This window comes from Varroa jacobsoni, unplaced genomic scaffold (assembly GCF_002532875.2).
Source record: "Varroa jacobsoni isolate VJ856 unplaced genomic scaffold, vjacob_1.0 scaffold_703, whole genome shotgun sequence".
NCBI classification, from domain to species: domain Eukaryota; kingdom Metazoa; phylum Arthropoda; class Arachnida; order Mesostigmata; family Varroidae; genus Varroa; species Varroa jacobsoni.
The window spans coordinates 171,508-196,578 of NW_019213605.1; positions in this window are offsets into that span (position 1 = coordinate 171,508).

Consider the following 25,071-nt stretch of genomic DNA (forward strand, 5'->3'; position numbering starts at 1 on the left):
GCGATTAGCGCTGGCAATCCGTTTCTACTGCATTTTCGTACGCCTCATAAGGCTGTTTAGGTCTGTCTTTCAAAGGTAGTTATTCTTTTCCTGAAGGACGCACTAACGGCTGGTGAATAGAGCTGGATTTTGGATGGGGCAAGGTCTTTTCCTTGATTTGCCTGGCTGTCAAATATGCACAGTTCATGCGCCTGTTCAGTTGTTTTGAAGTGCAGCGCGATCATAATAAGGTACTTTAGTTAACAGATAGATGGCTTGTACACGCAAGATGTTTCAATATCGTTTCAATATAGGCTGTTGAGGGGGTATCAGCCATAGCACTCTCTCAGTTCTCACCGTGTTTTTAGATAGTTTACATAAGGCACATATTACTAGCTGACATCCAACGCCAAGTAGCTACCTTATCCGTTCTTGTTCTCTTTGTTCTGGAGGTAAAACCTCGGTTGTCTAACCATGGAACTTTATATTCCATTAGCCTAAGTTAAATACGTGCGGCATACATAGATTCATTGATAAAATCTGTGACCAAATAAGATAAATCTTAGTGCCTTTGTTAACCTGCCGAAAAGATCTTCGAATTCGCGCTCGTACCATTCAGCATGATAACGAATAACTACGACAGGTTTACTTGTTTGAAATAGAATGACACGTGTATGCAAAGAGATGAACCTGTCAAATAGAAACCGTTGCTAGTTCTCCAGCATCATCAGACAAGCAAGGCTTACTTTCGGTTAGAGAAGATGTGTTTGCGTTATACAACGTCGACAAACATCTTCTGATGATTATATGAAAGGCAATACTACGCATACAGGCGACGGATTTCAGCTGTCAAAACACGGACCCATTTCATTAGATGCGCCTGAGTCAAAAGGAGACATCGAGTGGGTCTTGTGTAGGTGGCAACCAAAGTGAGAGTTGGCACCGTAAGCCCAATGGTCTCGTGCAAGCTTATTTTGCCCGATACGCTTTATCTGGTATGCGTTGAGGAACCTGTTAGAATACCCTTTTAAAAAGGGGAGGCGGACGCACCAAAAGTGTCGCAGAGAGCGTCTAACCCAAGTGCGACGTTTCGCGCCTAAGTGCAGCCGCAATTCATAGAGATATTGTAAACGGAAAAAAATACAAGCATTATTTAGGGAGTCATTTCTCTATCTCGGTATTACTGTTCCCTCCGTCAAAAAAGTAACAAGCAAAACTGCGCCGTTATACTCTAGCATATATGCTTGACTCCATTTATAATCTTTGTGTCGATAAAAGCATGATATTTTTGCCCTTTTCAGTCAGTCTATATTCTAGATCCGCGCCCATGTACAAGTGGATTTTTCGCTTCTGTACCTAATAGAGAACGATTTCTTTTTTAGTATACTAAAAATATAAAACATTATTTAGTCAAGCAAAAGACAGGACTGTGATAGCAGCAATGATGAAAAAGACTCAAAGGACTACCGATATTGCAAATGGATCGTTAGATCGATGCATCGATCTGAAGCTATATTTAACTGAGGAAATAGCAAAGATAAAACTATTCAAAACGTTCATATATAATAAATGTGTAAAACAGAAAACCTTTAATGTGATCTCAAGCGAAAATAAAACACATTTACAACAAGTGTAGTATATTTACCTATAAATCCTCCCACCTCCGCCGCCTTTCTCACCTATCGGTCGTCCCGATGTAACGACTGAGCTTGACTTTGAAGGAGCACGCGCCAATCGCCAATGAGAGAGCAAAGGTACTTTCGACGTGAGGCTGTGCTACCCTGTCCTCTCTGTAAACTACTTGTTGTAATACTACTTGTTTTCACTATTTCTTTATTTTCGCTTACCAATGTACTGTACTCGAGTCCCCTGGCAATCCTAAACCGTTCGATCAGTGCCATATCCAACTTGTATCAAACGCGCATGTTCTCTCTTTTCATTCATTATTTTTTGGATTCGTGCCCATTTCCCTTTTTGAGATTTGTTGTCTAGAACTTCCAACGTGAGTTTAAGTCTTTCCCGCTCTCCAAAATCGCAGGCTGTCTTCGGGGGTAGGAGATAGTGACAAACTGCAAGTTCGCAATCTTCGAGTTTGGACCCCCTTGGATTTAGTACAGCCAAATGGCTCCAGTGCACAATTCAACGACAGCGGACGTTTATCTTCTTTCGTTCATAACAGCCAAAGTTGTGCCATCCGCGTTTGTCCGGTGCGCGTACAGCTGATGTTATGACACGGTGAGCGAATTTCGAACGCCGCAACGCTCTACCTAGCCCGAAATATCGCACACGCAAGCCGTAAGTAGATAGACAGCTATTCGTCTTTTTATCGCCTTCAGTTCTCTCCGTTGTATCGTCTCGTTTTAAGCACTCCCCGTGTTTTTACCCCTATCAGACGTTACTGCAGCGGGGAAAAACGCGCGCAGGTTGCTGTGACGAGGACGTATGTAAACTTGAAATAGTTCAATAGAGTTACTTGGCTGAACGGGGAGGAACCTGCTCCTTTTCAAAAGCCAAAAAAAAAGCGTACGAATCGCAATGATGCGCAGTCTTACTCCTTACAATCGCGTACCGGCAAGAAATTATGACAACATTAACTTCAATCGCTCACACATCAAGTGTCTGACGCAACGCTGCTTTATGAGGTTCGTCACAAAAAAATTCAAAAACCTTGTTAAAGTGATTACGACACATAAAAGCTTGCTTATGTTGTGTGTTTCAAGAGTGTCGCATAAGGCAAAGTAGGAAATTGGCCTATAGATCGTTGATTAGACGTAATGGTCTGGCGTTGCTGCGGCGATTCAAAACTTGACAAGAGCTTTAATTGTCGAAATGTTTCTAGGGTATGCCCGACATCGTCCCAAATACGCACGACCACTACTGCTTTCCGAATCTGTTGTGTAGCAGACGTTGTTTACAAAACGTTGTATAGCTATGCTATATATTGATTCCGTGTCAGTCCGAGTCGTTTAATACTAAACGGTTACCATCATAAATGACATTTTGACAGTTAAAGCTATTATTTCGAACAATAACAGTGGGCATTAGTTATCCAAGTGAACTCCGCTAAAATTGATTTTCTGTATAATTTTTCTCGAAAAACATCTGCTATTTTGCCTCTGCCTTATTTCCACCCTTTGTACCTATTTAGCTGAATAAGAAGGATCAATGTTAAGTAAGTAGATAGCTCGTTTGACGTGAGCTCAAATCTGAAATATTGTCTTTCAATTCAATCAAGCTTACTTGTTTCTGTTAAGCAAATTATAAAAACTATTATATAACACTATTGATGTAATATATCGTAGTGCGGTTCGCTCGGTAATGATATATAGTTATTTACATCCTATTCGTTCCGTGACTGTATAATGTGTTAACACTTTTATACACTCTCAATGTTATTGATATCGGTATGATATAATATATTGTTGTTTCAATGTTTGGATGACCGCGTTTTGCGACACTGGATTATTTGGTCGGGTCGACGAAGGCAGAACTGGGTCTGATCTTGACCACAGCTGATCAATTAATACCCTTATATATATATATATATATATATATATATATATAGATATATAAAATTCTATGCCTTCCTCGATTTGCAATGAGATTAGAGGCCTGAATATACCTGGGCCTATAGTTTCGTTATCATATTTGGGTTCGGTCCGTTTACAAGCTAGTAGGGGAGCTGAAAGGAAGCTATTTTCTTTCATACTTAGTAGACTTTTGAAAAGCATTATACCACGAAAGGTCAACACTGTTATTGGGCAATAGAGTGACCGCATGGAAAGGAATGAACAGTGTCGGATCCGTTTCCTATAGTATAACAATTTTAACATTAATAAGATAGTATTGAACTAGGAGCGCATTAATAAGTTTTTAATGGGCGCCTTCTACATTTCATCCGACAGTTGAACAACGAATAGCAAGCTAATCAATAACAAATCTCTTGACGGAGTCATTGACTCTTAACGGAGATGGGCGTCGATTTGATTATTTCCAATGTTTATATTTTTACAGGACAAATTGCCTTAATACGATTCTCATATCACTAAGAGTTGGGATCACCTGGGGTGTAACTTTCAAGAAGAGGGACCCTTGAGAGTAGCATCACTATCGACATGGTATTTAAACTCTCTAAACGGCTCTTTTTTAAAAAAGGGCCGTTAGGCATTACTTCATATGGTTGATTCCCAGGCACGAAAATTGTACTTGAAAGGCGAACACGCTACTCGCTGCATTAGTACGGGAACTATCTATATAATGCTTGTATATTATTTTAACAGTATAGATATAATACAAAAAAAAAAAAAAAACATATCCCCTTGGCCCTTGGAGCTGGACAAAGGATGCACCTTGTCCCGTTTTCTTGAGTTATGACAACGCGCTAATGTGATCATTATACCTTTATTACAAGCCCTTTCCTTATCTCAAATCTGTCTCACTCCCCACAGCTTCTAATTTCCGCCAATATTTGTTCATCTGTTATACATAATTCTAGTGGAAGAAAAAGCTTTGTACAAACGTATTGTTTTTCCCACCATTCCAATATTTGAACGATGCCGACTGAGATGGGAGATGGAACAAGAGTGCAGCAAGCACGAAAAACAAACCGGTACGGACCAAGCCAAGACTGATCTTCACCGGTTGGCTTCTACGGTTCGTCACAGCATACCTTTGTGGGAAGCTGCTATCGGAGCTTCTCAATACAATATGTAAGCTCTGCGATGTTTGGAAACTTCATAACTTTACTACAACTTTTTTTTTTTTTAATACCAATACATCAATTAATCGATAGCATTTTGACGTACAATTACGATTCCAGCGTTTTTGCTACCTCTTTCATCACGTCGACAAGTAGTTCTTCATTAACAAAACTGAGCACCGTGCCACAAACTATGACAATGATGATACATTTATTATATCATTATCATCATCATCCGTTTCGTTCTTATATTGCGCTAGCTAGGCGGATCGGTCTCGTTCCTTTTTCGGTGTTCCTTTCATAATATACGTGTATATTATTATACTGCTGTACTGAGAGCAACTCATCTTCTTATTGTCCGAAGTATACCTAGACGACTTGATTTGCTGGCAAGAACATCTCCTTACTGTTTTAGAGAAGAAACGTTGCGGTCTAGCTACCTGTGTTGTTTTGGACTTTGGCCCGTTATTTGTGAAGACACAGTTTCTGGTGTTGCATTGATTAAGCGCACTTTGATATTTACATTCAACTCGTTGATTTGATGTTTTTGCGGCGTCTACAAGCTTTTGGATATTGCGAAATACTGGAACGTTCTTGAGATAGCGTACGGCTACAAAATTGAAAAGTCAACTTTTTGGATGATGCCGAGCTCCTTTACGCGGCTCGATTTGGACTCTGTTATGGGGTATAGACATAGCGTTTTACGGTTGTTATATTAGTCTAGCTCTTTGATTGACGTAAATTTTTATTGATCATGAAAGTTGGCCCAGTTCTCCAAAGTCTACAAGGTTTATCTTGATCAGTGATCGCGTTCACTCGTTTCACTTTGCTTCTGGATCAGTTTTAGCCCAAGCAACTGTTCATCGACACCAATGTTTGCATCCCCTATCGATGATTCAGAACATTACTTCCTATTGTACATCGTGGCGTACTAAAGCTGCTATCTCGATCTTTTTTTCCTGTAAGCAAATTAAGAAGAAAATGCAATATGCGGACTAGATTTTGCAACTAAACTATTTGTCTGGCCTCTCACCCACGCAACCCCAGACCACATCGTGGTCTTGGGCCTTGATTTAAAACTGGGCTTAACATTACATACATCGAAATCAAGGCTGACCTTTGTTGGTTCTATAGTCACCTATCGTGACTGGTCGCACATTTTGACCATTTTTCGATCACTGTGCTCAAGATACGGCTCTCGTACCTTGTTATTCACATTTTGGTACCTGCAAAGGCCCACAGTGCGGCGTGTCAGGCTTGTATGGAGAATACCGCAGAGTTCTGTTGTTTATGTTGCGACGAGACGTAGTGTAAGAGCTGCATTTACACTTTCGGGCTGGGATTTTTGTCTAAAACGCGATGTCGGACTCATATTCTTCCAGTACTTCTTCGCTCTGGACCATTCTGATTGTATGTTTCTACCTCTGTTCGAATCTGCATATATGGCGGTGTAATTAGGTTTGTTACACACTTCTTGTGTATAACCGATAGCCGGCCACTGCGGTTGCGAGTGCAGACTTTTACATTTTCGTGTCCGTCCATGTCCTGCGTGTCACGCTCTTGGCGGTGTTCTCGCAGTCTCTGGATTGTTCCGTTGGATTTCATGACTGCTGATTCTTCCGCTATATTTTTCACCGATTTCTTTTTCTGTAATTTGCAGAGCCCGTTGATGGTCAGCTCGTTCGTTTTTTCAAATGTCTCTAGGGTTAGCATTACTGGCTTGAGCGCTAACTTGTTATGACATTTTCTCGAAAAAACGACCCGTCGCCATTGCAAGGAGTCTCCAAAACCAGGTTGCCCTTTGGAATCTCTTTCTTACTGCTTCACTCACAAATCACGTCGCTTCCTGTGCTGACTCATGCGTTTTTAAATTCCTTGACCGTTACGGTGTCCCGTAGCACAGCTTCCTGGAACATGTACCTATGAAATATTATTTACTACTATATTTTTTAAACTGGCACGGTGCATCAATACGTTTTGTTCAGTGTTTCACATGGTTCTACTTTCGTCTAATGGGGCGTATCGTTTGCGGTCATCTCTGCGTCGAGGCTATTTAGAAATATGCAACGTAGGTTCCGAAAAGCTGATACGAGGTAGGCGATTTGTTTGCGAGGGTTTTCTTTGTAGGCGTTATTTATGAGCGCGTAATCTATTCGTACCCCCCCCCCCCCTTCCGAGCTATTAACTTTATTACTCATCGGTCAGTGAACGTCGAATCTTCGGGTAATCTTTTCGATTGTTTGTTAGCTGTTTGTTTTTCTAGTTCCTTCAAAGTGCGGTCACACATCATCCTATCTTCTGATCTCTATCACCTTTCTTGGGTTACCACTTTTCGCGTTTTGAATTTCACTTATCAGTTGGGCTGGATCATATTAATCTGTGATTAGAAACAACGATGCCTTCATATTCAAGCTGTGCATGTACGTTTGCCGTGTCATCTAGTTCAGCTTCTTTGAGTTTCTGTTGTCTTCTTTCAAACTCCCATGCGTTCCCTTTATGCTTATCTTTCCAACGAGAAACATTTGGTGAAGTTTGTGAACGCGCATGCACTTACAGATAGACACTCTTCGTTTGTTGCTAGTAGTTGCTCGTTTCGTCCTCGACATTGCATCGCTGCCTTTTTTCATGTCGTTGACTAGAAGTTTCCTGTGTGTCTGCATCCGCCGTACTCCTGCATTATGCGCATCATCTTTACCTTTCGCCCTACGACTCGCACATTTTCCTCCGTCAAGTACCTTACATTACGTTAGCGAAAACACATTCTGCTGCAGATAAACATATGCGTATTCGCGTCACGTAGGTCAGGTTGTATATGCGTGTGAGGCTGCACCAAAGAGTTTGCATTGGACGGTAGATGGTACGGCAATGAGAAGCGCTGTACCAGCCTGGACTTAGAGCGTGATCTCTGCCATGTCTTGCCCAACCAAAGTAGTGCTAAACTGCCCATATACGACAACCTCGCTAGCAAAGCCAGGCGAAGTAAGCACTGCTATGTGCAGCAGTAAAAACCTTCGAGTATGCTGCTTCTGCTCGATAGGTACTGGGTTAAGTTGAGGTTATTGGCTATTGGTGGAAGTAACGATGGCTTAAACATGAAATACGAAAGGAGCGACAAGAGAGATAGAGGAGGCAGACAAAGGCGCAGGGCCACGTTTGGCTTTTCGCTCTAACTGATTTTCCTTTTCTTTTTGAGAAGGGCACAAATTGGCACTCACACACATAGGCACGTATAGAACTAATCCGACGATTACAGCCATAACAAGGTTGATCAAGATTGAATAAGGATCAAGGTGAAGGTATGAGCAGAAGTAATTTGGTCATAATACTGCGCGCCGTGTTGGCACGGATAGTGATTGCACGAGCTAACAATGACAACTATGACTCGGTAGACTGTCAAACGATGTATAGTACTCTATAGGCAATTTTTAGATCGTAAATAAATATTACTCTCATGAAGCATTTGGTAGTGAGTTAATAGAAGAAGGGAATATCGAAAGAATGTTTATCCATATGGATTGTTAGTTCACCTGCGGCCAGTCCTATTTTCGATAGCTGCGGGAATTGTAGTTTTTCCACTACTATTGCCTTATCTGTTCCTCTAGCTTACGCCGTTGCAGAACGTACTCTTAATATCGAAGTGATGTCTGCTTTTGATAGGCAAGTATGACGAGATAATAGTGTTTCAGAACTTCAAACCTTACCGCGAAAATCAGTTGCTATCTACAGGAAGCAGAAAAAATTGGGTTCTGTTAGCTTATTTACATTTCATCGCACTAAAAGACGGCGGAATGAGTAAGTATCCAAGCTCAATAGCAACGGCAGATTCCAAGGCTACATAATGAAAATCAAATTTGATATGTAAGCTTCGTTGAATTGCTTCCATAGGCGCTGTGGGTTCATTATTTTTTCTAACAAACGTCTATTTATACATGTAGACCGATAGCCTGCTTAGTGGTATAGGTATCAGTGCACGTTTTCACTGATTACGTTACACGTATTAAGGCACTTCCGGTAAAACTCTGATTAATAGCTTCATTCTGTTTTATTATTATATAATTACAGTTTCGCTCTAGATGCTACAATAGGATGCCTGCATTACTGTGAACATCATGTAACATTTGCGTGTCTGTGTGATGCAGCTGTGGATGCTGGGACTGGTTTCTTACGTGGTCTGATTTGACTGGTCCCTTCAGAAGGAAAATTACATGTCTGTGAAGCATATATTTTTCTTAAGTTGTTTCTTGGCGTATTGTGGAAGATCTAATTTGGAGCGCTGTTGTTAATTGAAAAGAATGATTGTACCCTAATTTTCAAGTCAGTTTACTGCGTGACCAAGTTTATTAATGAAAAATACAAACGCCTCGTTTTCGATGGCAGTATACCCGCTCTACTGTCAAGCAGCATCGCTGTTTGCGTCAGACTTGCCAGCAAGAATATTTCTTCAAATACATAAGTTTCGTAGTGTATTTAGAGACTTTAGAATGCTCGGAAGAGTCGCTCGATACGTTATCGGACAATGGGGTGCGATTTGAATATAGTTCTGGAGGCGTTTCTCGCAGTTGTCAGAGATGCTGATGTTGGAGGCACGCATTTGTTGCCCGCGATGTAGGTTTTAACTTGCTCGCGTGCTTCCGTTGTAAGGGTGAGCTTCATCATATGTAGTATAACTAGTGTATCATTTTAATTGATAGCGCTGCAAATAACGGCAGGATCCGCTTTTCCATTTTCCTTTTAACTGTATATTTACTACGAGCCTCGGTTTATTATTGTCCTGTAAATGCTAGAACATAACACAGAGCAGCACGAGCTTTAGGATCTGTCGTATCGATTCGCGCAAAACCATCTATACGAGCCTGTTCTATTGTAACTAATATCCCTACATATAGCTTGCTTAACGTAATCAATGTAAAGCATATTCGATAAAGGACACTGTGGCTGAGGAGTAACGCACGGACACACTTTTCAAGCCATTGGAGGGGATTATAATTTATTATGTGTAAAGACACGGCTTACAACAATGCCTTACAATAAGGAGCCCAAGGATAGTAAATAGGCAGTAATACATGCGTTCTCGGTAAACGGTAGCTTTATTGAATATGCTGTATAACACAAGACGCTTTTTAACGTTAAGCGTCGTCACCCTAACCTGATATATTGCTCTCCTTGGAATTATTAGCCTAAAGATCTGTCCTAATCAAGATATACTTCTATCGCCCGAAAGTGCGAAGCCTTTACAGTGCAACAAAAACCTATCGAATCTTCTAGTATAGTATCCACCTGTTAGGTACCTATATAAGTAATATAAAATATGCACACTTCTCCTGTTAGCAGAGCATATGAACTTTAACAAGTACATTTATAATAAACAATGAAGAAGAGTTTAATGAACATATCTTGCAGCGTATAAACGGTCGTAACTGTGCAAAAAAGAACAGTATACGAAAGAACGTGTTTACCTTACTTTGAGTGCCCTAGAATGCCCCGTATTGTTGCATTAACACCAATTTCAAATCGGCATCGAATACTGTAAACACAGGTAATGAGTTTCGATTGAAATTTAAAATCTAGTCATGACTACGTGTGTTAAATGGGACCTACTGTCGTTGGTTTTATATAGCACAGCGAAATTAATGTGTTTTTCACTCGGGGACGGAACTCACACTCTAGGACACAGTGTTAGTTAATTACGAACCTGAGCCTGCTAGCTGCTTGCTAGAACTTAAGAAAAAAGCATCCCTGTTATACGTAATAATTGATGAACGATGACTTCGCCAGAAAAAAAAGCTGTTAAAGGTAGGACACGAAGTTTCTAGCCTTTGTAATGTATTTCAAAATAGTAGCTTTGAGCCGAATGTAAGCGCAAAACATTTTTTTTAGATATTTTTCTTTTCACCATGTAGGTAAATTTAGACATTTTAAGATCCTGTTGACCAATAATGTTTATCAGACATGGCTATTCAGATAAACTAGCTTTGGCCAGTAATATTCACCCTTTAAATCGATGCGTTCATGTGCTCCAAGAGATAGCACAAATGCAATATTACTGCAACCCGTAAGGCTAACCCAATACGAAATAATTAACCCATATTGTAGATCTTTGACTAATGACTTTTACGCGAAGCTTTTTAATCAAGCTTGCATATCTCATCTAGTACTCATTAGATGGAAGCGCACATTATCTATATTTTAAATACTTTTTTTGTTGTCGTTTTGGGTCAACGGTTAACGTCTGTACATAAATTGCATTCGAACCTGTCTGTTCAGCTGAACTGCCCTTCTGAATTAAATTTTAAAAAAAAGTTAAATGAACAAGTAATTTCTAACAGAGATGGAAAGGTTACGCACACGATCGTTTTGGCACTTCTAGATATTTATAATATCCTCTAACTACCTAAAATAGTATCCCCCACTTTGCGGATATTGATACTTAAAAAAAAGGAAAAATTTTAATTCGTACAAAAATATCCCAGACTCTTCATTGAGCTTAAAGCACTGACAAAGATTCAATTAGAAATCCAAATGTGTGTAGACGTCTATGGCCGTTGTGCTTCAGCCTGCACATTTTCGAATTGGTTGTCCTTTCCGTATTCTATCTTAGAGAAAGGCAATGTCTAAATTCCAACTTTGGATTCAGCTGCTATTCGAAGCCGCCATAAAATCAATAACCGTCTCTCTTTCAATCGGAAAATTATTAGGATGCAGTTCAGCTTAACAATTAAAAATGTGTCAATGAAGTAATAACGAATCTTATCTTCGAAACTTCAGTTTTTGATGCTTGCACACAGAGACCAGCATATGTTGCGGCATTTCTACTAACTTCGATATCTTACGTTCAGAGAAATACACTCTCGTTATCCCGGAACATCATCGCCGTCTGTTATCATATCATATATTATAGCCATTTAACTTAGTGCTTGCGTATGCAGCCGCCCGGAGAATTAATTTACTAAGATAAGATACACGGAATGATTTGTACGACAGCCCTACTACAATTGTGCTTTCGCAGGGCATTTCAGCTTTGTGTTCGACAAGAAAATACTGGTCGTAAAGCCATATGGTTGAAGTCTTTCTGATGCTTTTACGTTATATTTCTTTCATTCATTTTGACCCCTCGACGTTCAGACACTTATCTTCCTCTGGTCCCCCCCCCCCCCCCCAGCAAGTCGGTGCGAATTTGATCAAGAACCCGGGCCGATTCTGAGTCGCCTAAAAAAATGGCGCCGTGGCTAGTTTCCCTTTGACGGGATACGTTTTAGAAGAGGAAGAACATCGTAGATGGCGTTTCGTCGGTTGGTCGATCGATTTGAACTTGGACCGGTGAGAACAAGCTTGCCACGTCTCCTGGGAAACCGGTTTCAATTCCTTTCTTCTGTGTGGCAAGCACCAGCTCCGGCCAGCACCAATGCTTCCCTGCTGAACGCTGCCCGTTTCTGTATCTAAACAAAAGGCTTACTGCTCGTTTCTCCAGATGAAGCCAGTGAAGCCTATTCCTCACCCTATAAACTCTGTAGAGCGCTACAACCAGCTCTGCCAGCTTCTGCTGAGACACAAACCCCTTTATATATTGTATAACCTAGCAGCATTGTTTCCAGAGCCAGTAGAAACCGGCCGCACAGACAGCCCAGACAGGCTAGAGGCAGTAACTTCACTGGCGAGGATTAGGTAAGCCAAACAAATGCAAAACTCTATACTAACTGTTTGGGTAAATATCTAATTAAGCAAGTGAAAACAGAGGGAATTCACTCAGTGGCACTCCCAGTCGAAGCCGAAGTACCCGTAGTGGAGCAAGTTAGCTGGTTGCTATTGCAGTGTTGGTTTCGAGATATATAATAGTAGCCTGGGTTAAACTGGGTTAAGCTGAGTGAAGCTATCTCTCTCTCTCTCTCTCAAAGTATTCCAATGATCTCCTGAACAGGTGAAATAAATATGCGACAATAGGATACAGCAACGACAACATAGTACTGTATATGTGTATATACAGCTGCCAAGCTCAGCAAAAAAACGGCTTAAATAGGTGCTTAACAAACGTTTTGTTAGCCAGCCAGGTCAAAAATACGTTTCAATACCTAATTGAGTCTATTTGATTTTCATATAGTTACTACTGCAATTAACCGTTAGCGTTTCAGGTAGTGTAATTGAAACTTTCAGATCTTTGACGCTTTATATTATAATCGCTCACTTCAGGTAGTACTATGAAATCAACATGATAGAATCCTTGAATACACTTCTAGCTTAATCATTTGAGACTGAATCTACTAGATCAACTTTGTATGTCAACCGGATCAGTTTGGTCTGTTTCTTATCAAGGTCGATCAGTTTAGTGACATCGTGCCGGTTTTTTTCGACAATTTTGGTTAATTTTAACGCCGCATATCTTGTTCGTTCGTCACAATAAATTTGTGAATTTCTCCACTGTCCAATTGGAAAGTGCCAAGCTTGTAAACAAGGCTTGTTGGATCTCTGACCATCGATCTCTGGATTACATTTCTATGTGCAATGGAGTAGGTTTCGCAGTCATTCATGCTGAAGTGCAGATAGAGCACCTGAGCGTAAGAAACGTTGCTATTCTGTTAGACGAGGCAAACCTATGCCATCACGAGATTTATTTCTTTTCCAAATGGCCCCGTCTAGCCCCTTCATCAGTTTTATGTCTGATTGCTGTAGAATTCCTTGCCCCCAAAAAACACATTCTCTTCCGTAATGTGTCTTCTGTGTATTTTCCTTTTCTAGCTTTTCGTTTTTCCTATTGGCCTCTCGTTTTTTCGCAGCCTCAGTCTGTCTTTGCTGTATCCGCTCTGCTCATCTAATCTCTCTTTCATTTTTGGTCGACCTCTTTTTTAACTTAGATCCTTTGAAAGTGTCTTTTTCTTCTGCTTCTTTTATCTAATGTATCAAAATCGGCGAAAAACACGGTTTAAGACTTTTTGCGCGTATTGCGCAGGAGCCCAGTGTTTCCAGGACTACTAAATTCTTCGCCCCCTTATATCGCTTTCTTGTGTGTGTGCCTGCTTGCCATTCTCGCGAAATCAAGGTTTAATCCTATATTTGCCTGGCGTTTGTCGCGCGCCACTAACTCTGTGGCGTAACACGGTGCGGTTCGATGGTGCCGGTAGAATCAACCGTGGCTGGAACAGCGGCTGGCGGATGACGAGGGCCGGCACTACAGGCGCCCTCAAACCGCAAGCTGAACGAACTGTGCCTTGACCTTTTGCCTCCCTCCCCGATATCTAAAGAAGTGTCGCTTCAACTCTGTAGTACTGCCGTTGTAGATGGATTTTTCTTGCTTCTCTTTTGCTTCCTCCTTGACCCGCAACTTTCTCCTTCAGTAAGCGAAACGAACTAATAGAAAACTAGAAAAGGAAGGATTAATGGAAGTACTCGTTGTTCTCCTTGTTTTATGGACAGTTCTACGTGAGCAAGCTTCACGCCATGCCATACCTCGTACTATTGTCGAATTCCTAGCTTCCCGTAGAACTCTATATTTCCGTATACTTCGTTGATTTCAATGTTTTGTTCTGCTCCTTTATAAGCTCTTAGTTACTGTGCCCATATTTATTCGCGCTAGCCGCACCACAGAAAAACCGAACGGCCTTCGCCGCAGTCATTTTGTGACAGGTTTGTACACTCAAGTGTAGGTGTATGCCTTCGATGGTAAAGGGGTTGGTCGCCCATTTCTTTCAAGAAGTGTGGAAGGGAATTGGGATACAGGGATCAGCGGGTAAAGCAAGGCAAGTATGAAAGTGGAAGTGTAACCGCAGCACAACCAAGCAAGTGTTATGTTGTTTTTATTTTGAGGAGTTTCCTTACTTGCCCCGCCACAGGACAACATCGACGAAATGGAGGAGTCACATATTATTACGTGCCTTTGGCTATACCGGGCAGCCGCAAGGACGTCGACGGCAGTGGTTCAAGGATGAGTATTATTCGAACTACACAAGCGTCGCCATGTGCTGCCTAAGAACACCTATCTAGTAGCAAGCGTGCTAAAATAGGCAAGGTATTCTATAGCTGTCTGTGCTCATTATGTCAGAGTAGGCCATATTGGTCAAAAGGAAGAGTACGTTATGCAATTCTACGATAAGCACAAATCGCATATATATATATATATATATATGCCTTATATTATTTGTCGAAAGTAACCTATTCGCACTTATATTTTGCGCATGAAAAAGTTGTCCCCTTTTTTTTATTGTACTTGATTAATTATAGGTGCTAAAAAATCAGGCCTAGGTGGTCGATTCCGGCGCAGAATTGTATTCTACCACACCGAAACAGGAGCTAAAATTCTGTAACGAAAACGTAGAGGTACTTCCTATGTTCCCGACCGTCTCTCTTAATGTAAAATCTTTGCATTAGACTTTTCATAAAATACTTCCATATATTCTTTTCACACTCAGTTAACATTTGATGGTAGATGCCGGAATGATCGTGTCTCGGTGATGGTGTAGTGAGTAATGATTCGCATGTTAAACTTAATTGACACGCGGCGGCCTAAATTCGAATCCCAGCGCGGCCATACTTTATTTCGTGCTGGGATGGCCGTTTGATGGAATGCCTAACGGCCTTAGCTGACGTAAAACTCAAACATTTAGCTAGAATGATCGTAAGGGATCTGAGAAAGCTTCACCAGCTACGGCAGGCCGGGCAGTGGGGCCATCATAAATATCCGCATACAACATGGCTCATGTCTCCTCAAAAATTTTTAATTTTCAAATTTCGTGCAGTATATATATTCCTTCAAATGCTGCTTTTGCTGCTGAGCATAGGCTTTGATGACACTTCTTCCGTGTGCGTCTCTTTCCTTCAGCGTTTGGTGTGAAAAGGGAAAAGAGTTAACTTAGTGAAGCAGAGCGAGCAGTATCAAACGGCTCCGTGTGATGTTCTTTGTCTACCTGGGCTTCTGTCGGTTAACCTGTAAGTAATCCGAAATAGGAAGTTTTGAATAGCATCAGCAAAGTTATTATAAAGTTTGCTTGCCTTCAACAATGACTAACAAGCCACTCGTCCTGACAAAAGCCGATTGTATAGTTCCTAATCCCCTGAGGTTTTTTTGCATAAGTTTCCAAAATAAACAGTCTATTATTGATCTGCCGTGACGTGGATGCGATACCATACCTCAGAGATGGGTGAAATAGCAGCCATGGACTACAGGCACACTCTAGAATAGTTTCGTGCGGTAAAGGTTGTTTTTCTCAACCTATCAGTCTGAAAAGGCTTCGTGCTCCCTTGCTCCACAATCACCTTCGTATAAACATTATTGTGAACACTAATACTGGTTCTGTGTATCAGCTCATAAGTTTACCTTAATAAGAGGACTGTTTGCATATCAGATCGAATGGTGATAGATCCATTCAAGTTAACAACTTCCAGATCCACGGCCCATATTATATCCAGGGTCAGCCGTCTAAAGCAATATTAATTGCAGTGCTAGACATAAAAGCACGACTATTTTTAGGTCAATTTAAACAAATCCGGAGTAAATGGATATTTTCCAATTATTATTCACATGTATAAAATAAAGATCCTTGCGAATACATAGGTAAAACTAAGATGCCCACATCAGATACAATACCTGTTAATCTATACAATTTTCTCAAATACAGTTCGCGCGGTGTTTCCATATAGGCAATAGGGGGTCTAACAGATGGGTTATTACTCTTACTGAAACAAGATCAGCTTTAATTTAGATCGTACCATAAACCAAATTCAAGTACAAACAGTATTCGGAAATTCCCCGGGCACTTTGGGTACCAGTATAGTCTCTAATGCAAATTATCTAGTATCGACATATTAGTAAAAAGCCGTTTAGAAACAAGGCAGATCTAGACGGAAATCTTTTTACATTGCTCGAACATCTAGCCTGTAAGATCTCTTAAAGATTCAGTAGTCAGTTCAAGTTTTGCAGCTCTGGGAATGATTGAGCCCTTCACAAGATGGTAACGTTAGCGGCTACTGCCAGCAGTTTGAGGCACTCATGGGACCTTGCAGCCGGTGTCTGTCACGTTAGTTGAAATATTGTCGTTAGAATTACTTGATAGGCTGGCTATCTTCGCCTATATAATGCCGCACTATTCGTTTCTATTATTTTCCTAAGCAATTCTCCCCGGCTAAGCTTTTCCATTATCCGAAAAAAATCCAGCAGTAGTAGCCAAACGTAGTAACAACTGCCGTTTACGTTATTGTCCAGCTACGCTAGCGTGAATACTGATGATAAATACACGACCACGTGTTCATCGAACGAACGAAAATTGATAATATATGATGCGAGATGTTTATTTTCATAAAAACGTCCTAGTGAGTCTGCGTGTCACGGAAGGAATCGATGGGGAGACTGTTACTCAGCATGAGACGTTTTATAATCCGCGTAACATTAGTAGGGGAAAACCGTGATGTTATATTTAAATTGTTCAATCCACTTCATCAACGAGAGCCGAACAACCCTAATTCGAAAGGCAACAAAACATCTCTGCGCTTAACATTCATTTATTAATAAGAGCAGCATATCTAACAAGATGGACATCGCGATTCTTCTTCTTCTTGAAAACGTATAATAATAATAGATCCTTCAAGTCTTGAGGGCGCATGGGCTACCATAGCCATACAGGTTTTACGTAATTAAACTTTTCGTCGTTGTTGGCCATAATATAAAGGAACGTCGAACATTAAAGCGTCATAGGCCATCAAATGCGTCTGGCGAATCGTAGGTGTTCGATTATACAGCCCACTTTTAGAATAGTACCTATGAAGTTACGCATGGAATAGTATTATAATGTACCGAACATTTAAATATACTTCAATACACAAGTACGTCTTCAAAATACGTGGGTCAGCTTAGATCCATGTGGTATGTCAAAAAAAAATCTAACATGATGTAAAATTGACATTACAGCCTTCAATTCTGGCACCGTTTATTTCAACAAATGCTGCTTAAAAACAATAGGCGATTTATGGTGACACTAATATAATTCATATACGAACAGAGTAAGGGACCTCTATCATCTAGTTGAGCAAATAGTATATGGTAAAATCCCCTGATGCTATTTCGGTCCAGTATCCGTGCGTTTCATAATGAAAGCTCCCGTTTGCGATTACCATAAGCATAGAGAACAGACGAGACACAGCCAATTCTATCAGCATAAAGCCCAATCCTGAGAGGTGGAGCCGGTTTTAAACTTTAAAACTTCATAAAACTCCAATCTACTGAAGATAATCTGCACTACATAAAAAAGTGACATTTAAACACTCTACAGGACACCACCTCACCCACATCGGAATAGATGTACAGGAACAACCAATACTGCCCCAATGTAATAACGATATCCTGCATGATAGCATCTTTTTTTTTGACCATTGAACAATGCACTTTCGTAGGCGTATGCCTATCAAGAAGACGCGAATGAGTTCTTCCATTAAGAAGTTGCTCAGCGTAGGGTTTGCGGAAATTCCATCTACTCCTCTCGTGCACGAATACCCCATTCCACCATAAGAAAAGCCTAAAGCAGCAATAGTATATAGTGTCAACTAACACTCTGTGTCATACAGAATTCAGCGATTAGCTATTTATCTATTAAAAAATGCCCTGAATAGTAATCGTTGTGGCCCTGGTTACCCAGTGATAGAAAAATCAGCATGGATATGTTCCTCCTTTTAATAGATATGGGTTCTCTGCGATTCTGTTAGCATATAAACCCACAGCAAAGAAGGCGCCAGCAGTCAAACAGACTCGTCATTCATTTTGCAAAACCCCATCTAACGCTTATAGCAAGCCTGGTTTGGGGTTCAGCGTTGCGAAGCGGGCGATATACGACTTAGACCAGCTGCCAGTAGAAAGGGGGTGGAGGGTGGGGCTGGGGTACTGCTGCAAAAATGAAGCTATGAATGGGTGACGTGAACATGTGTGCTTTTTACAATGTATGGGAGAGTTGTACAAATTCCTGTCTCCACTTTGTACTGAGACTGGCACTATGTATTATAAAATTTGTATTCAGCTCTGTCGTTTAGTCACAACTGCGTGTGGACTCTCGCTGGGCTCCGTTACAAATGTTCTTGATGCTTTAGCTGATTCGACCCGAAAAGGTGAATAAGAGCCTGCAAAAACTCTCCTACTTCGAAATGCCCCATATCATATGCTATCAATACCCTAAACGTAACATAGTGTTCCGCTAGTAAGGGGTTAAAATTTTTTGTACGATAGCGTATGTACGATGATAGCTCGTGTGCGTAGATCTGTTTTTGTTTGTGTGTAACTGCTTTACGAGGCTTTTAGTGAGTTTAGCTAATTAAAATGAAGCATTAACGACTAAGCGTAAACGAGATGTCAGCACAGAAATTTCCTACGGCTACTCTTTCTGTATATTTACAGACAATTTCAAATAAGGACTATAGAGATTATTTGCGATAAAACGCGGTAACGGTGCTTCCAAATTTACTGGCATCTGCTTTGCCTTCATTAATAAACAGTCTAGTATACATGCGTTCTTTTCCTAGGTACACAACCCTGACCCCTTTGAATAGTAATCATTTTAATATACATATATATATATATATATGTTTTGTCTGTTTATATATATGTCTGACTATATATATATATATATAATAAATGAAATCCATTTACCATTATTGTTGACTAAAGCAATATTTGGCGAAGCATCACTCGCCCTATAAGTGATAAGGCCATGGAAGCAGGATCTTTTAGGTGAGGTTAGAATAACTGATGGAATAGAGGAGAACTCTGCTCAGTATCCTTGGGCAAACGTGTTTGATCTTATTTTGAGATTATTACGCAAAGCACAAAGTTAAATTATTAACAAAACTACTTTTCACCCTTATACAATTGAGATGTTTATTTAATAATTTTTGAAAAAACGAAACAATGAGAATTTATAGAACGAATATGTCGATGTGACGTCGGGAGATAGACTATTAGTAACAAAAAGATGAAGTAAGGGCAACCTTAATCTATGGTATTTTTGTAGACGAAACAAATTTTCCGAACGGAAGTGTTCTGCAATTTACTAGATGACACGCATGCAATATGGGGCGCCTAGGGCCTCACTTGATAATAAAACAATTTTCGTCCGAAGAAGCAATCATCTACCCCTTTAATAGGCACCATCTCAAAGCAATAAGAGACGTTTTATTATGGCGGTATACGGCAAGGCACAGTGGGTTGCAAAAAACATAATAGAACTTGATACATTTCGGGCAACGCAAATAACTACGTCTAGGCTAAGTATATATGCTATAAAAAAATAAAAAAAAAAAAAAACATTTGCGTTTGTTAGAAGCCATATCGTTTCTATTAAGTGACTTCGCATATAAGAGGATCACGTGACATTGAGAATGACCTGTCAAGATCACGCATTACTTCCCATTGTGCATCACGTTGAACTGGTATTATAGTTTTAATGCCAAACAAATAGGACAACGCTTTTCGTCATTTCTGTGACGTAGTGACGATCTGAAGTATATGCAGATATAGTGTACCGACCCTACTGCTTAGCTGCAAAGAACAAGTTGCTTATGCCTAGCGCTCACGGTTTGTATGAAGGCTGTTTTATCGTACAGGCACGATTATTAGTTAAGGAATAAATGAATTTACAAACTTTCTGTGTTTTTGGGAAGTGCTGTAATATTGTATCTAAATGTCGACAGCAATGTCTAAAACAACAATAACAACATTACTGGGCGGAAGGTGTACTGATATTAATATTACTAAATTTTCTTATTATTACAATGCTACCATTGTTGGCCTAATAGGCAGCTTTATAAAAGATATGACTCATAAAAAAGCTGCCGCAGTAACCTTGTGCTATATTGCTACTAGTCGAATTGAACTTTTATTTTGCCAGAGTACATAGTGCGATGAAACAATAGAAGAAAAAGGTTACCTGTTGCTTGCAATAAATGATGGTGGATTGATTGGCGGATAAAACTTCTCCCTAATATTCTGCTTCCTATGTCAGCTTACTTTAAGAGGAAGCAGCGCTTAAAAATAGTCCAGCATTTTGTCTCGCCTTCTGGAAGGTCCTCTCTGAGGAGTGCCTGTGTGTTTTTTTCACGCTGTACTTACCAAATTTTCAGGAACCTCTAAAATATCCAGAATATTCTAAAGAGTATAGATTTCGTTTTACGCTAGTCGGCTCGATTTGTCGACGGTCGGCCTTAACGAAAGGTAGAATACAAGTTTACGCACTTCAGGCGTTCCCGCAGATTTTGCAGCCATTCAGACGCGTCAAGTCCAGGCTTAGGGTAAGGCCACTGCCTGCGTTTCCGGTATTTTTAGCCGTGTTACTGACGTGTTGCCCATTGAATTTTTTGGCCACACACAGCTGTCTCTACTTTGACATTTGAAAATTGTACGATCTACAGTTCGAAAACTATTCTCTTCCACAAGTAGTCGTTCTTCAAGAGTGACACGTTTACGTTTGAAGACATCGAAGGATAAATAGGTGCGCATACTCATATTGTTAAATGATCAAACGCATTAGGTAGGCCAACGAGGTCCTTCTTCGTTGCAACTTCTTGTATCACTTAACAGTTTGTTTGAATGCTTAGATATCATGCAACGCCGATTGTCATATTTGGCCCAAGAGAAGCCTTTGCTTGTTGTCTTGTATACTGATTCTATACTGATATATATATATAAAGTCAACAACTGAGACAAAGCTTAACGGATTCATTCAAAGATCGCGTAGCGACGAGGCTGAGCGTGCAAACTTCGCGACTTCCAAAATTGTGTTCGAAGAATCTCTAGAACTGTAAATTGTAAAATACTCCAGGCAAAGGTGACCAAAAGAAAATATTCAAAGTAGTTAGCAAATGTATTCTTCAAGTCGATCGTCACATATTTCAGTCCTACTACAAAATATAAAAGTATAAAAACTGACAAAAACGAACTCTATTAGCTTATGAGTAAGAAAAACTTTAATTTATTAAAGAAGTTTTTTCATACTTGCTTGCTTTTACTCCAGTTTCCTTTTACTCTTTTTGTCCCGCCGCTGCGGCTAGGTTGAACATACCGTTCAAAGGCGACTCCTTCGATCCGTAAAGTTGTCTTAATTCTGTTGTGCAGGATTTTAGTTGAAGTTTGACTGCTAAACGTAGATATTGCAGATCAGAATAGCGTATCGGAGATATTTAATTCGCCTTTTGCAAAAAAAAAGAAGCTGTCGAAGCAGCCTAGCATGTTTGTGCCTTGTAAGGTAAAGACTTCATAGCTGAAAGAAGTGCTATAGAAAATGACCGAGAAATGTCATCCTGTCAAAGAAAGACTATTGCCTGATGCTATTAGAGGGATCTGCTACACTGCAAATTGGTCGACAAAAACGGGACGGTCTTCGAGAATTTCTTGTAGCTCGTTGCCAGCTATATTGGGTAAACGAGGCAACTGAGAACTTCTTTTGGTTTCCGCTATCAAATCTTAACAAAAAAAAGGCTCGATAAACAACATTAAGTCGTCCTTCTCGACAAACAATAGATGACCACATATCGTTAAAGCGCTTTGCTAGAGTTAGACCGCGAAGTTCTATTTCATTCATTATATAATGCGCTGATAAACTGGTAGTTTTTCTATTCGCTGAAGAACCGTGTACAGGACTTTCCGCTAGGCGTCAAAGACGGCGTCAAAAAGCGACTGAACAATTCTTTCAACACGAAGCTTAGGGAATTATAGCCCGATGAAGAAACGAAGCCAGATGAGAAAAAATAATTGAATAATGATAATTATAGAGAACGAAATTAAAAGCAGAGTCCATACATTTCTTATCATATTTAGGGCAGAATCATTTGTTTTTCCGTTAGGTTGAAAAATGCTGTAAAATCACATATTAGGTCAATATAGATAGTGTTGAAATCTTAAGAGTATCTTTCGCCCGACAAAGATGAAGCTATTAAATCAATGTAGCTGCTATTTTTATAACCGTGACGTTACGCTGACTGAATATGAGTCATAAAGAGAATATTTCAACGTATAGTTTGTCTTCCAGCTTCTATCATCCGTGATTGTTGCACTAGCGACTTATGACTGTTTGGCTTAATAAGAGAAGCAAATCGAGCAGATCACTATTTCTTTATATTTACTATTTCTCATCCGATACTTGATTATTATTCATTATTTCTCGTTAGGTTTTTGCATGACATATTCTAGAGTGAAGAGTTTTGCTCTTTACAGAGGTTCTACAAGCTATTATTAGAAAAATAGGGATGATTTAGATCGGCTCGCAATTTATAGACAGTAATCGCGAGAGCGTCCGGTGGACAAACGCCGTCGTCTTAAAAACTTTAGGCGTCGTCGTTGATCTCTGGTCTCAGAATTCCTCCATAGCAGCATCAAGAAAACTTTGTCAGCTCTAAGCCCATCCTGGCCCAGGATTTTGCTAAAGCTATCCGATATCGTATCTTCGTCGAACCTTGGCTGTCTGCTATTAGCTTCTTCCTAGAAGGCGGCGTGGTCCAAAGAAGCGCAACGCAGGCAAAGCGGTGGTTGCCGCTAGTGAACGGCCTTTCGGGCAAAGGCTAGTGAAGGGAGCCGGCAGGGAGCCACATGAGAAACAGAACGATAGGGTCGTCGAGAAGAAGTTTCGAAGGAGCAGAAATCTCGGCTACCGAGGTCCGTTCTTCACGATGCTTCCCCGCAACCCATAGCGACTCAGATGGCACAGCATATGGGCTCCGTGGCTTCCTCTGTTTAGGCTGCAGCTCTTGCTTCAGGACAGCAGCAGCGATGGTGATAGGAGTAGAAATCTGTCGTGGACACACTGTGTTGTCGGACCAAGAGAGCGCAGCTTCAGCAAAAGCAACGACAACGGTCGCGACGACAGCACGCAGCGATAGTGAGGTATTGTCGCAGCGATAGCACAAACAAAAACGAAATAGGAAAAAGAATAAAACAGGCGAAGAAGAGGCAAGAAAGAGCTTTCCAATTATCGAAAAGACGCGAAGAGCACCCTTCCTTGCAGAAGCAAGAGAAGCATTGCATTTTTTCGACTGTTTTTTTATTCCCCTGATTTACAAACACCGCCCTGTCTTATCCATCTCACGCGGCGAAGGCGGTCGCGGCCCTGCCGGGTACAGCTGAATTTTTCAAAGCTAAAGGGCGCCCAGCTTCAACGTGCCCATTTTCCTAACGCCACCTATCGTCGATCAGCCGTAGAGCAAACGAGTGGCAGCGGGGCTCGCTAAATCAGCCCTTACCTACAGCTTTAAAAGTTCGATCACGCCCTTACACAGGAAAGAAGAAGATGCCGTTAAAAAGTGGTGTAAAAAAATTAAACAGAACAAAACCGGTACGGGAATAAACAGAATAAAATGAAAGAGACGAGTACTTTTATCCCATTTAATATGAGTTAGAAATCGGAAAGGTAACACACATACCGCCATATGTTGGGACCCATATGAGTTGAGTTATCATCATACTAAGAAAGTTGTAGACGTAAGACCATTAATGGATATACAATAAACGTAGACCGGAATATACATTTGACAGGGTATATTACCTGTATTACTTCATCTTAAAAATCGGCTCGGAAATGGTTATCAGAAGCGGTTTTACTGCATGCGGAAGATCAGATATCGCTATCACTACCGAAGTTTTGCAAGTGAGCATATAATTACGGCTCATCTAATATATGATATCATTCATTCAACTTCTTCTCTGAGGCCTTCGTTTTAGTTTCGATTATTTTCTTCTTCTTCTTCAGTAAATTTTTTTAATGCGAAGTGCGGTCAATCAATTGTTCTGTCCTATCAGTACGACGGGTTATTGTGTCATTCAGTTGTACTGCTCACCTTGTCAAAAAGGCCATTTCGGCATCCGACACGTCTATATAATCTAAAATATTGAATTAAGAAGCATCTTTATCCAATAACTTTTATTACAAGCACCACCACCACCACCACTCTTTGTGTGTTTGAACCCTAGTGACACACTGAATATATGTGGATTATGCAACCTATTTTGCTCAATTAAGTAGTATTAGTATACGAGGTGCGATTAAATTGTCTACGGTTAGAAAAACCGTAGGGGAAACGAAGTAACGTTATTAAAAAAGACAATCCAAAGTTTTAGGGCTTCAGTCATCTGAGAAGTTTGAACCTAAAAACCGTTTAACAAACTAAAAGACAACTTTCCTGCTTGAAATATATATATATATAAAGGTACGGACGAATCGATATAAAATCCCTGATCCTGATGCGTGTGCAATAGTTGTGTGCAGATATGCAGGGTGGTGAACAGCAAAACCACGTTGGGTTGTCTCAAAAAGACAATTGTTTATTTACAAACGTCGGTCTAAGCTATACAGCATAGCGATACAAATCTGCAATTTTTTTACAGCATACGTCAAGCTTTTCTTTTTACCATTTTTATAATACCCGCAAAATGTCATTCTAGG